Source organism: Triticum aestivum, chromosome 2A (genome assembly GCF_018294505.1).
Source record: "Triticum aestivum cultivar Chinese Spring chromosome 2A, IWGSC CS RefSeq v2.1, whole genome shotgun sequence".
NCBI classification, from domain to species: Eukaryota; Viridiplantae; Streptophyta; class Magnoliopsida; order Poales; family Poaceae; genus Triticum; species Triticum aestivum.
Window position 1 is genome coordinate 1,339,164 of NC_057797.1, and position 10,367 is coordinate 1,349,530.

General features: G+C 46.2%; 1 pseudogene; it reads right to left on the reverse strand.

The window, feature by feature from the left end:
• Window positions 1-7,230: 7,230 nt before the first annotated feature.
• LOC123184131 (phenylalanine ammonia-lyase-like) lies at window positions 7,231-9,394 on the reverse strand (annotated as a pseudogene).
• Between the last annotated feature and the right edge of the window lie 973 nt (window positions 9,395-10,367).

A 10,367-nucleotide genomic window follows, 5' to 3' on the forward strand; every position in this document is an offset into this window, starting at 1 on the left:
ACGATCTTGTGCTATGCTTAGGATTGGGTCTTGTCCATCATATCATTCTCCTAATGATGTGATCCCGTTATCAATGACATCCAATGTCCATAGTCAGAAAACCATGACCATCTGTTGATCAACGAGCTAGTCAACTAGAGGCTCACTAGGGACTTGTTGTGGTCTATGTATTCACACATGTATTACGATTTCCAGATAACACAATTATAGCGTGAACAATAGACAATTATCATGAACGAGGAAATATAATAATAATCATTTTATTATTGCCTCTAGGGCATATTTCCAACAGTCTCCCACTTGCACTAGAGTCAATAATCTAGTTACATTGTGATGAATCGAACACCCATAGAGTTCTGGTGTTGATCATGTTTTGCTCGAGGAAGAGGTTTAGTCAACGGATATGCGACATTTAGGTCCGTATGTACTTTACAAATATCTACGTCTCCATTTTGAATATTTTCACGAATGGAGTTGAAGCGACGCTTGATATGCCTGGTCTTCCTGTGAAACCTGGGCTCCTTGGCAAGGTAATAGCTCCAGTGTTGTCACAGAAGAGAGTCATTGGGCCCGACGCATTGGGAATGACTCCTAGGTCGGTAATGAACTCCTTCACCCAGATTGCTTCTTGTGCTGCCTCCGAGGCTGCCATGTACTCCGCTTCACATGTAGATCCCGCCACAACGCTTTGCTTGCAACTGCACCAGCTAACTGCCCCACCATTCAAAATATACACGTATCCGGTTTGTGACTTAGAGTCATCCAGATCTGTGCCGAAGCTAGCATCGACGTAACCCTTTACGACGAGCTCTTCGTCACCTCCATAAACGAGAAACACATCCTTAGTCCTCTTCGGGTACTTCAGGATATTCTTAACCGTTGTCCTGTGTTCCATGCCGGGATTACTTTGCTACCTTCCTACCAAACTTACGACAAGGTTTACATCAGGTCTGGTACACATCATGGCATACATAATAGACCCTATGGCCGAGGCATAGGGGATGACACTCATCTTTTCTCTATCTTCTGCCGTGGTCGGGCATTGAGCCGTGCTCAATCGCACACCTTGCAATACAGGCAAGAACCCCTTCTTGGACTGATCCATATTGAACTTCTTCAATATCTTGTCAAGGTACATACTTTGTGAAAGACCAATGAGGCGTCTCGATCTATCTCTATAGATCTTGATGCCTAATATATAAGCAGCTTCTCCAAGGTCCTTCATTGAAAAACACTTGTTCAAGTAGGCCTTTATGCTTTCCAAGAATTCTATATCATTTCCCATCAATAGTATGTCATCCACATATAATATGAGAAATGCTACAGAGGTCCCACTCACTTTCTTGTAAACACAGACTTCTCCATAAGTCTGTGTAAACCCAAACGCTTTGATCATCTCATCAAATCAAATGTTCCAACTCCAAGATGCTTGCACCAGCCCATAGATTGAGCGTTGGAGCTTGCACACTTTGTCAGCATTCTTAGGATCGACAAAACCTTCCGGCTGCATCATATACAATTCTTCCTTAAGGAAACCATTAAGGAATGTCGTTTTGACGTCCATTTGCCATATCTCATAATCATAGAATGCGGCAATTGCTAACATGATTCGGACGGACTTCAGCTTTGCTACGGGTGAGAAAGTCTCATCGTAGTCAACCCCTTGAACTTGTCGATAACCCTTAGCGACAAGCCGAGCCTTATAGATGGTCACATTACCATCCGCGTCTGTCTTCTTCTTAAAGATCCATTTATTTTCTATGGCTCGCCGATCATCGGGCAAGTCAGTCAAAGTCCTTACTTCATTTTCATACATGGATCCTATCTCGGATTTCATAGCTTCTAGCCATTTGTCGGAATCTGGGCCCGCCATTGCTTCTTCATAGTTTGAAGGTTCACCGTTCTCTAACAACATGATTTCCAAGATAGGGTTGCCGTACCACTCTAGTGCGGAACATGTCCTTGTGGACCTATGAAGTTCAGTAGGAGCTTGATCGGAAGTACATTGATCATCATCATTAACTTCCCCTCTAGTCGGCGCAGGCGCCACAGGAACATCTTCCTGAGCTGCGCTACTTTTCGTTTCAAGAGGCAGTACTTCATCAAGCTCTACTTTCCTCCCACTTACTTCTTTCGAGAGAAACTCTTTCTTCAGAAAGGATCCGTTCTTGGCAACAAAGATCTTGCCTTCGGATCTGAGGTAGAAGGTATACCCAATGGTTTCCTTAGGGTATCCTATGAAGACGCATTTTTCCGACTTGGGTTCGAGCTTTTCAGGTTGAAGTTTCTTGACATAAGCATCGCATCCCCAAACTTTTAGAAACGACAGCTTAGGTTTCTTCCCAAACCATAATTCATACGGTGTCGTCTTAACGGATTTTGACGGAGACCTATTTAAAGTGAATGCGGCAGTCTCTAAAGCATAGCCCCAAAATGAGAGCGGTAGATCGGTAAGAGACATCATAGATCGCACCATATCCAATAGAGTGCGATTACGATGTTCAGACACACCATTTCGCTGAGGTGTTCCAGGCTGCGTGAGTTGTGAAACTATTCCACATTTCCGTAAGTGCGTGCCAAATTCGTGACTCAAATATTCTCCCCCACGATCTGATTGTAAGAACTTGATTTTCCTGTCACGATAATTCTCAACCTCACTCTGAAATTTCTTGAACTTTTCAAAGGTCTCAGACTTGTGTTTCATTAAGTAGACATACCCATATCTACTTAAGTCATCAATGAGGGTGAGAACATGACGATAGCCACCGCGAGCCTCAACACTCACTGGACCGCACACATCAGTATGTATGATTTCCAATAAGTTGGTTGCTCGCTCCATTGTTCCGGAGAACGGAGTCTTGGTCATTTTACCCATGAGGCATGGTTCGCACGTGTCAAATGATTCATAATCAAGAGACTCCAAAAGTCCATCTGCATGGAGCTTCTTCATGCGTTTGACACCAATGTGATCAAGGCGGCAGTGCCACAAGTATGTGGAACTATCATTATCAACCTTACATATTTTGGTATTCACACTATGAATATGTGTAACATTACGTTCGAGATTCATTAAGAATAAACCATTCACCAGCGGGGCATGACCATAAAACATATCTCTCATATAAATAGAACAACCATTATTCTCGGATTTAAATGAGTATCCATCTCGTATTAAACGAGATCCTGATATAATGTTCATGCTCAAAGCTGGCATTAAATAACAATTATTGAGGTTTAAAACTAATCATGTAGGTAAATGTAGAGGTAGCGTGCCAACGGCGATCACATCGACCTTGGAACCATTCCCGACGCGCATCGTCACCTCGTCCTTCGCCAGTCTCCGCTTATTCCGCAGCTCCTGTTTTGAGTTATAAATATGAGCAACCGCATCGGTATAAAATACCCAGGAGCTACTACGAGTACTGGTAAGGTACACATCAATAACATGTATATCACATATACCTTTAGTGTTGCCGGCCTTCTTGTCTTGCAATAAAAGCACTTAGTCTCAGGCTTGGGTTCATTCTTTGGCTTCTTCCCGGCAACTGGCTTACCGGGCGCGGCAACTCCCTTGCCGTCCTTCTTGAAGTTCTTCTTACCCTTGCCTTTCTTAAACTTAGTGGTTTTATTCACCATCAACACTTGATGTTCCTTTTTGATCTCCACCTCTGCTGATTTCAGCATTGAATATACCTCAGGAATGGTCTTTTCCATCCCCTACATATTGAAGTTCATCACAAAGCTCTTGTAGCTCGGTGGAAGCAACTGAAGGATTCTGTCAACGTCCGCGTCATCCGGGAGATTAACTCCCACCTGAGTCAAGCGGTTGTGCAACCCAGACATTTTGAGTATGTGCTCGCTGACAGAACTATTCTCCTCCATCTTACAACTGTAGAACTTGTTGGAGACTTCATATCTCTCGACCCGGGCATGAGCTTGGAAAACCATTTTCAGCTCTTAGAACATCTCATATGCCCCGTGCTGCTCGAAACGCTTTTGGAGCCCCGGTTCTAAGCTGTAAAGCATGCCGCACTGAACCAGGGAGTAATCTTCAACACGGGTCTGCCAAGCGTTCATAACGTCTTGGTTTGCTGGGGCTGGTGCATCACCTAGCGGTGCTTCAAGGACATATGCTTTCTTGGCAGCTATGAGGATGATCCTCAAGTTCCGGACCCAGTCCGTATAGTTGCTACCATCGTCTTTCAGCTTGGTTTTCTCTAGGAACACGTTGAAGTTGAGGGCAACATTAGCGTGGGTCATTTGATCTATAAGACATATTGTAAAGATTTTAGACTAAGTTCATGATAATTAAGTTCATCTAATCAAATTATTTAATGAACTCCCACTCAGATAGACATCCCTCTAGTCATCTAAGTGATACATGATTCGAGTCAACTAGGTCGTGTCCGATCATCACGTGAGACGGACTAGTCATCATCGGTGAACATCTTCATGTTGATCGTATCTTATATACGACTCATGTTCGACCTTTCAGTCTTCCATGTTCCGAGGCCATGTCTGTACATGCTAGGCTCGTCAAGTCAACCTAAGTGTATTGTGTGTGTAAATCTGGCGTACACCTGTTGTATTCGAACGTTAGAATCTATCACACCCGATCATCACGTGGTGCTTCAAAACAACGAACCTTCGCAACGGTGCACAGTTAGGGGGAACACTTTCTTGAAATTATTGCGAGGGATCATCTTATTTAAGCTACCGTCGTTCTAAGCAAATAAGATGTAAAACATGATAAACATCACATGCAATCAAATAGTGACATGATATGGCCAATATCATTTTACTCCTTTTGATCTCCATCTTCGGGGCGCCATGATCATCGTCGTCGCCGGCATGACACCATGATCTCCATCATCGTGTCTTCATGAAGTTGTCTCGTCATCTATTACTTCTACTACTATGGCTAACGGTTTAGCAATAAAGTAAAGTAATTACATGACGTTTATGTTGACACGCATGTCATAAATAAATTAAAACAACTCATATGGCTCCTGCCGATTGTCATACTCATCGACATGCAAGTCGTGATTCCTATTACAAGAACATGATCAATCTCATACATCACATATATCAGTCATCACATCCTTTTGGCCATATGACATCACACGACATATGCTGCAAAAACAAGTTAGACGTCCTCTAATTGTTGTTGTAAAATTTTTACGTGGCTGCTATAGGTTTCTTAGCAAGAACGTTTCTTACCTACGCCAAAACCACAATGTGATATGTCAATTTCTATTTACCCTTCATAAGGACCCTTTTCATCGAATCCGATCCGACTAAAGTGGGAGAGACAGACACCCGCTAGCCATCTTATGCAACTAGTGCATGTCAGTCGGTGGAACATGTCTCACATAAGTGTACGTGTAAGGTCGGTCCGGGCCGCTTCATCCCACGATGCCGCCGAATCAAGATAAGACTAGTAACGGCAAGTAAATTGACAAAATCGACGCCCACAACAACTTGTGTTCTACTCGTGCATATAAACTACGCATAGACCTAGCTCATGATGCCACTGTTGGGGAACGTAGCAGAATTTTAAAATTTTCTACGCATCACAAGGATCAATCTATGGAGTCATCTAGCGACGAGGGAGAGGGAAGTGCATCTACATACCCTTGTAGATCGCGAGCGGAAGCGTTCAAGAGAACGGGGTTGATGGAGTCATACTCGTCGTGATCCATATCACCGATGACCGAGCGCCGAACGGACGGCACTTCCGCGTTCAACACACGTACGGAGCCAGGACGTCTCCCGCGCCTTGATCCAACAAGGAGGAGGGAGAGGTTGAGGAAGAGAGCTGCAACAGAAGCACGACGGCGTGGTGGTGGTGGAGCAGCAGTACTCTGGCAGGGCTTCGCCAAGCTCTTAACGAAGGAGGAGAGGTGTTGGGGAGGGGAGGGGCTGCGCCTTGGATGTGGTATGCAGCCCTCCCCTCGCCCCTCTATTTATAGGGGAAGGGGGAAGGGGCCGGCCCCCTCTAGATGAGATCTAGAGGGGGGGCGGCGGCCAAGGGGAGGGGGCTTGCCCCCCAAGCAAGGGGGGCGCCCCCCTTAGGGTTCCCCCCAACCCTAGGCGCATGGGCCCAAGGGGGGATGCGCCCAGCCCACTTGGGGCTGGTTCCCTTCCTCCTACAGCCCATAAGGCCCTCCGAGAGAGGTGGCCCCTCCCGGTGGACCCCCGGAACCCCTCTGATGGCCCCGGTACAACACCGATATGCCCCCGAACCTTTCCGATGACCGTATGACATATATATATATATATATATATATATATATATATATATATATATATATATATATATATATATATATATATATATATATATATATATATATATATATATCTTCACCTCCGGACTATTCCGGAACTCCTCGTGACGTCCGGGGTCTTATCCGGGACTCCGAACAACATTCGGTAATCACATACAAGTCTTCCTAATAACCCTAGCGTCATCGAACCTTAAGTGTGTAGACCCTACGGGTTCGGGAATCATGCAGACATGACTGAGACGACTCTCCGGCCAATAACCAACAGCGGAATCTGGATACCCTTGTTGGCTCCCACATGTTCCACGATGATCTCATCGGATGAATCACGATGTCAAGGATTCAAGTAATCCCGTATACAATTCCCTTTGTCTATCGGTATGATACTTGCCCGAGATTCGATCGTCGGTATCCCGATACCTCGTTCAATCTCGTTACCGGCAAGTCTCTTTACTCGTACTGTAATGCATGATCTCGTGATCAACCACTTGGTCACATTGAGCTCATTATGATGATGCATCACCGAGTGGGCCCAGAGATACCTCTCCGTCATACGGAGTGACAAATCCCAGTCTCGATTCGTGCCAACCCAACAGACACTTTCAGAGATACCTGTAGTGCACCTTTATAGCCACCCAGTTACATTGTGACGTTTGGCACACCCAAAGCACTTCTACGGTATCCGGCAGTTGCACAATCTCATGGTCTAAGGAAATGACACTTGACATTAGAAAAGCTCTAGCAGACGAACTACACGATCTTGTGCTATGCTTAGGATTGGGTCTTGTCCATCACATCATTCTCCTAATGATGTGATCCCGTTATCAATGACATCCAATGTCCATAGTCAGGAAATCATGACCACCTGTTGATCAACGAGTTGGTCAACTAGAGGCTCACTAGGGACATGTTGTGGTCTATGTATTCACACATGTATTACGATTTCCGGATAACACAATTATAGCGTGAATAATAGACAATTATCATGAATGAGGAAATATAATAATAATCATTTTATTATTGCCACTAGGGCATATTTCCAACAGCAATACCGTTCTCCACGGCACTCCGGGCAGCCTCAACCTCCTTTGGCAGCACTATACGGAGCTCTTGCTCGAACATGGCAAGTTTAGCAAACACTGATGTCTCCACATCGCGCTCGGCCTCACAATTGGCCAAGGCATTCTCGACGATGTTTGCACGCATATTCTGCATTAATGGGTAGTTGGCGCTGCAAGGGTCATCTGCATACGCGAAGACCGCCTCACGATCGACTGTGAGCAGCAAGTCCTTCTCGCAAAAGCACGCATTGTGGAGATGACCATTGTTGTTGGTGACCAGTGTCTTCCTAGCCACCATCTTCACACAACTCTTGACAACATTCTTGACATTCTCCTCGAGGTGGCGGAGGTCTATAGCCTGACACAATGCAACCAAGAATGTCGAGGACATGAGCTTCAATATCTCAATGGCCTCGGCAGTCTTCCTGGAGGAGATGAGACCGAGAGAGTTGACACCTTGGTTGTGTTGCTTTGCGCTCTGGACATGGTTGGTCACAGGGTTTCCCAAGAATTGGAGCTCGGAGCAGTATGAGGCCATCGCAATCTCGGCACCCTTGAAGCCATAGTCCAAGCTTAGGTTACGCCCGCCGGAGAGGTTGGAAGGCAAACCATTGTTGTAGAAGTCGTTCACTAGCTCTGAGAACTGGGCAAACATGAGCTTGCCTATTGCGGCAATGGAAAACCCGGTGTTGTCCATGGACACACTGATGGGTGTGCCCTGGAAGTTTCCACCATGGATAGCCTTGCCACGAGAGACATCGATGAGTGGGTTGTTGTGGACAGAGTTGATCTCCCGCTCAATCGACTTGGTGGCAGCACGAATGACCTCAATCTGAGGACCAAGCCACTGCGGTGATGTGCGGAGTACATACCTATCTTGCTTGGGCTTCATCAGTGTTTCAAGCTCGTCGAGCTTCTTCCTGAGCATCATGTAGGAGCTGCCTTCAAGAATGTGCTCCATGATGGCGGCGGCCTTGATCTGTCCGGGGTGGTGCTTCATCTTGTGGGTCAAGCGGTCTGTGTACTCTGGGTTGCCGTTCATGACCTCACAGAAGACGGCTGACAGGACCTCGACAAGGAGACCAAAGATGTTAGCCTCGAAAAGCACCATGGACGCAAGCCCTGAGCCCACCGCCGTGTTGTTCATCATTGCAAGGCCTTCCTTGGGCTGCAGCTCGAAGAAGCCATGTTGGATGCCGGCGATCTTAAATGCCTTCGCGGCATTAACCTTGGTGCCATCCAGAGCTGTGGCCATGCAGTTTGGGCGGCCGGTTACCAGGCCCGCAATATAGGAAAGCGGGACGAGGTCACCGGACACGGTGAGGGTGCCCCGGAGAGGTAGGCATGCATGGTGTCATGTTGGTGTTGAGACGAAATGTGATGATTGTCTCGAGGATCTGGAAGCGCATGCCAGAATATCCCTGGAGCAAGGTATTGGCACGGACGAGCATCGCCGCTCTCGTCGCCGCAGCAGGCAAAACATGGCCGTCTTTGCCGGTGCCGAAGGCTCCCGCATTAAAGCATCTTAACAGCAAGGAATACATGCACAATTTTAGAAGAAAAAATAAGGCTTCCATAACTCACAAACAGAGACGATGAAGAAGTGAAATATAGTTCGTCTTTTCTGGGTTAGTTTGTACCTGACGAGCTCCCTCTGGAGAGCGCTGACCTCCTTGGTCGTCCGGTGAGAGGTGGTGTCACCGTAGTAGCTGTTGGTGCCGTTGGTCATGCTGTTCATGACCCAGTCGCCTTGACGCGGCCGCGGGCGGAGTCGTTGAGCTCCACCGTGGTCACGGCGCCGGCAGCCACCGCAGCGACCATGGCGACGGTCAGGCTGGCGCCCTCCATGGTCACCACGGGCCTACGGTACTCCTCAACCATGCGCTTAACCGCATCCAAATGGCTCCCCGAGAGCTCCTCCGCCGCCTTCCCCCAGTTGAGTGGGTCAGCCCACGCTGGCTGCGCCACGCACAAGTTGGCGGCGACATGCCCGTTCTCGCACTCCATGGAGATATGAAAAAGAAGTGCTGGAGTGAAATTAAAGGACTTGTGATGGAGAGGTGATCTAGTTGGAGGGAAATGGAGGGAAGGGACGGGTTAAGTAGGCAGCGCGGCAGCTGAGTAGGTAGGTGCGGGAGTGAGGATTATTATTATATTATTGTTATTATTTGACCAAAAAAGGGTTCAGTATTAATCGGCCCCGCTGCGTACATATGTATTGTTTTAATATTTTTTCTGCGTGCATATGTATTAACTACCATGCATTTTATGTGAAGAGTTGTTGAGCTCACCCATGGAATGAGATGTACATTCTATGTGGACCTGTTGCTGATTGCTCAAGACGGCGTCACCTAATTGATACGAGAAACGCTGAATTACGGGTTATGAGCGTGCAAACTATACTAATTAGATGATGCCCTACACGTTGCTGCGGGAACCTTAATAAAACAAATGCATAAATAGATTTTATAAAACTAAAACTATTGCAAATTTTTTGAAGATTGCTCTCGGTTTATATTTAAAAAAAATAAAGCATGTGATAAAATGTTGTATAAAAAGAGAAAAATGCTGGATTGAAGTCAACGGGGTCCGTCCATAAAAGTGTAATGAGACAAGCCAACAATTCAGCGCACCTATGTGCAAAGCGTGCAAGCACACTGGGAGTGACTGATTGCTGGATGAACTCCCCTCCCAGTTTCCTCGTGACGAGCCTGCTGGCTGATCGCACTGGAGCTGGAAATATTGAATAAAGCTTTATGATTCCCGCAAAAAAGAAGTGTATAAGATGACCTACATATATTTGCTCCAAGTCATCGCGTCTATGCCCACACAAAAATTAGTGAAACAAATTGACTTGCATGATTGTTGAGGTGGCACAATTGCATGGTTAGATTAGTGCATAAATTGTAACTTATGACCACATGCATGACTTCATGATGTGGCATAGTTGCATGAAGAGAGAAAAATAAGTAATGGGTTACAACTATTTAAGAATAAAGAATGCATCTCCCCCGCAAAA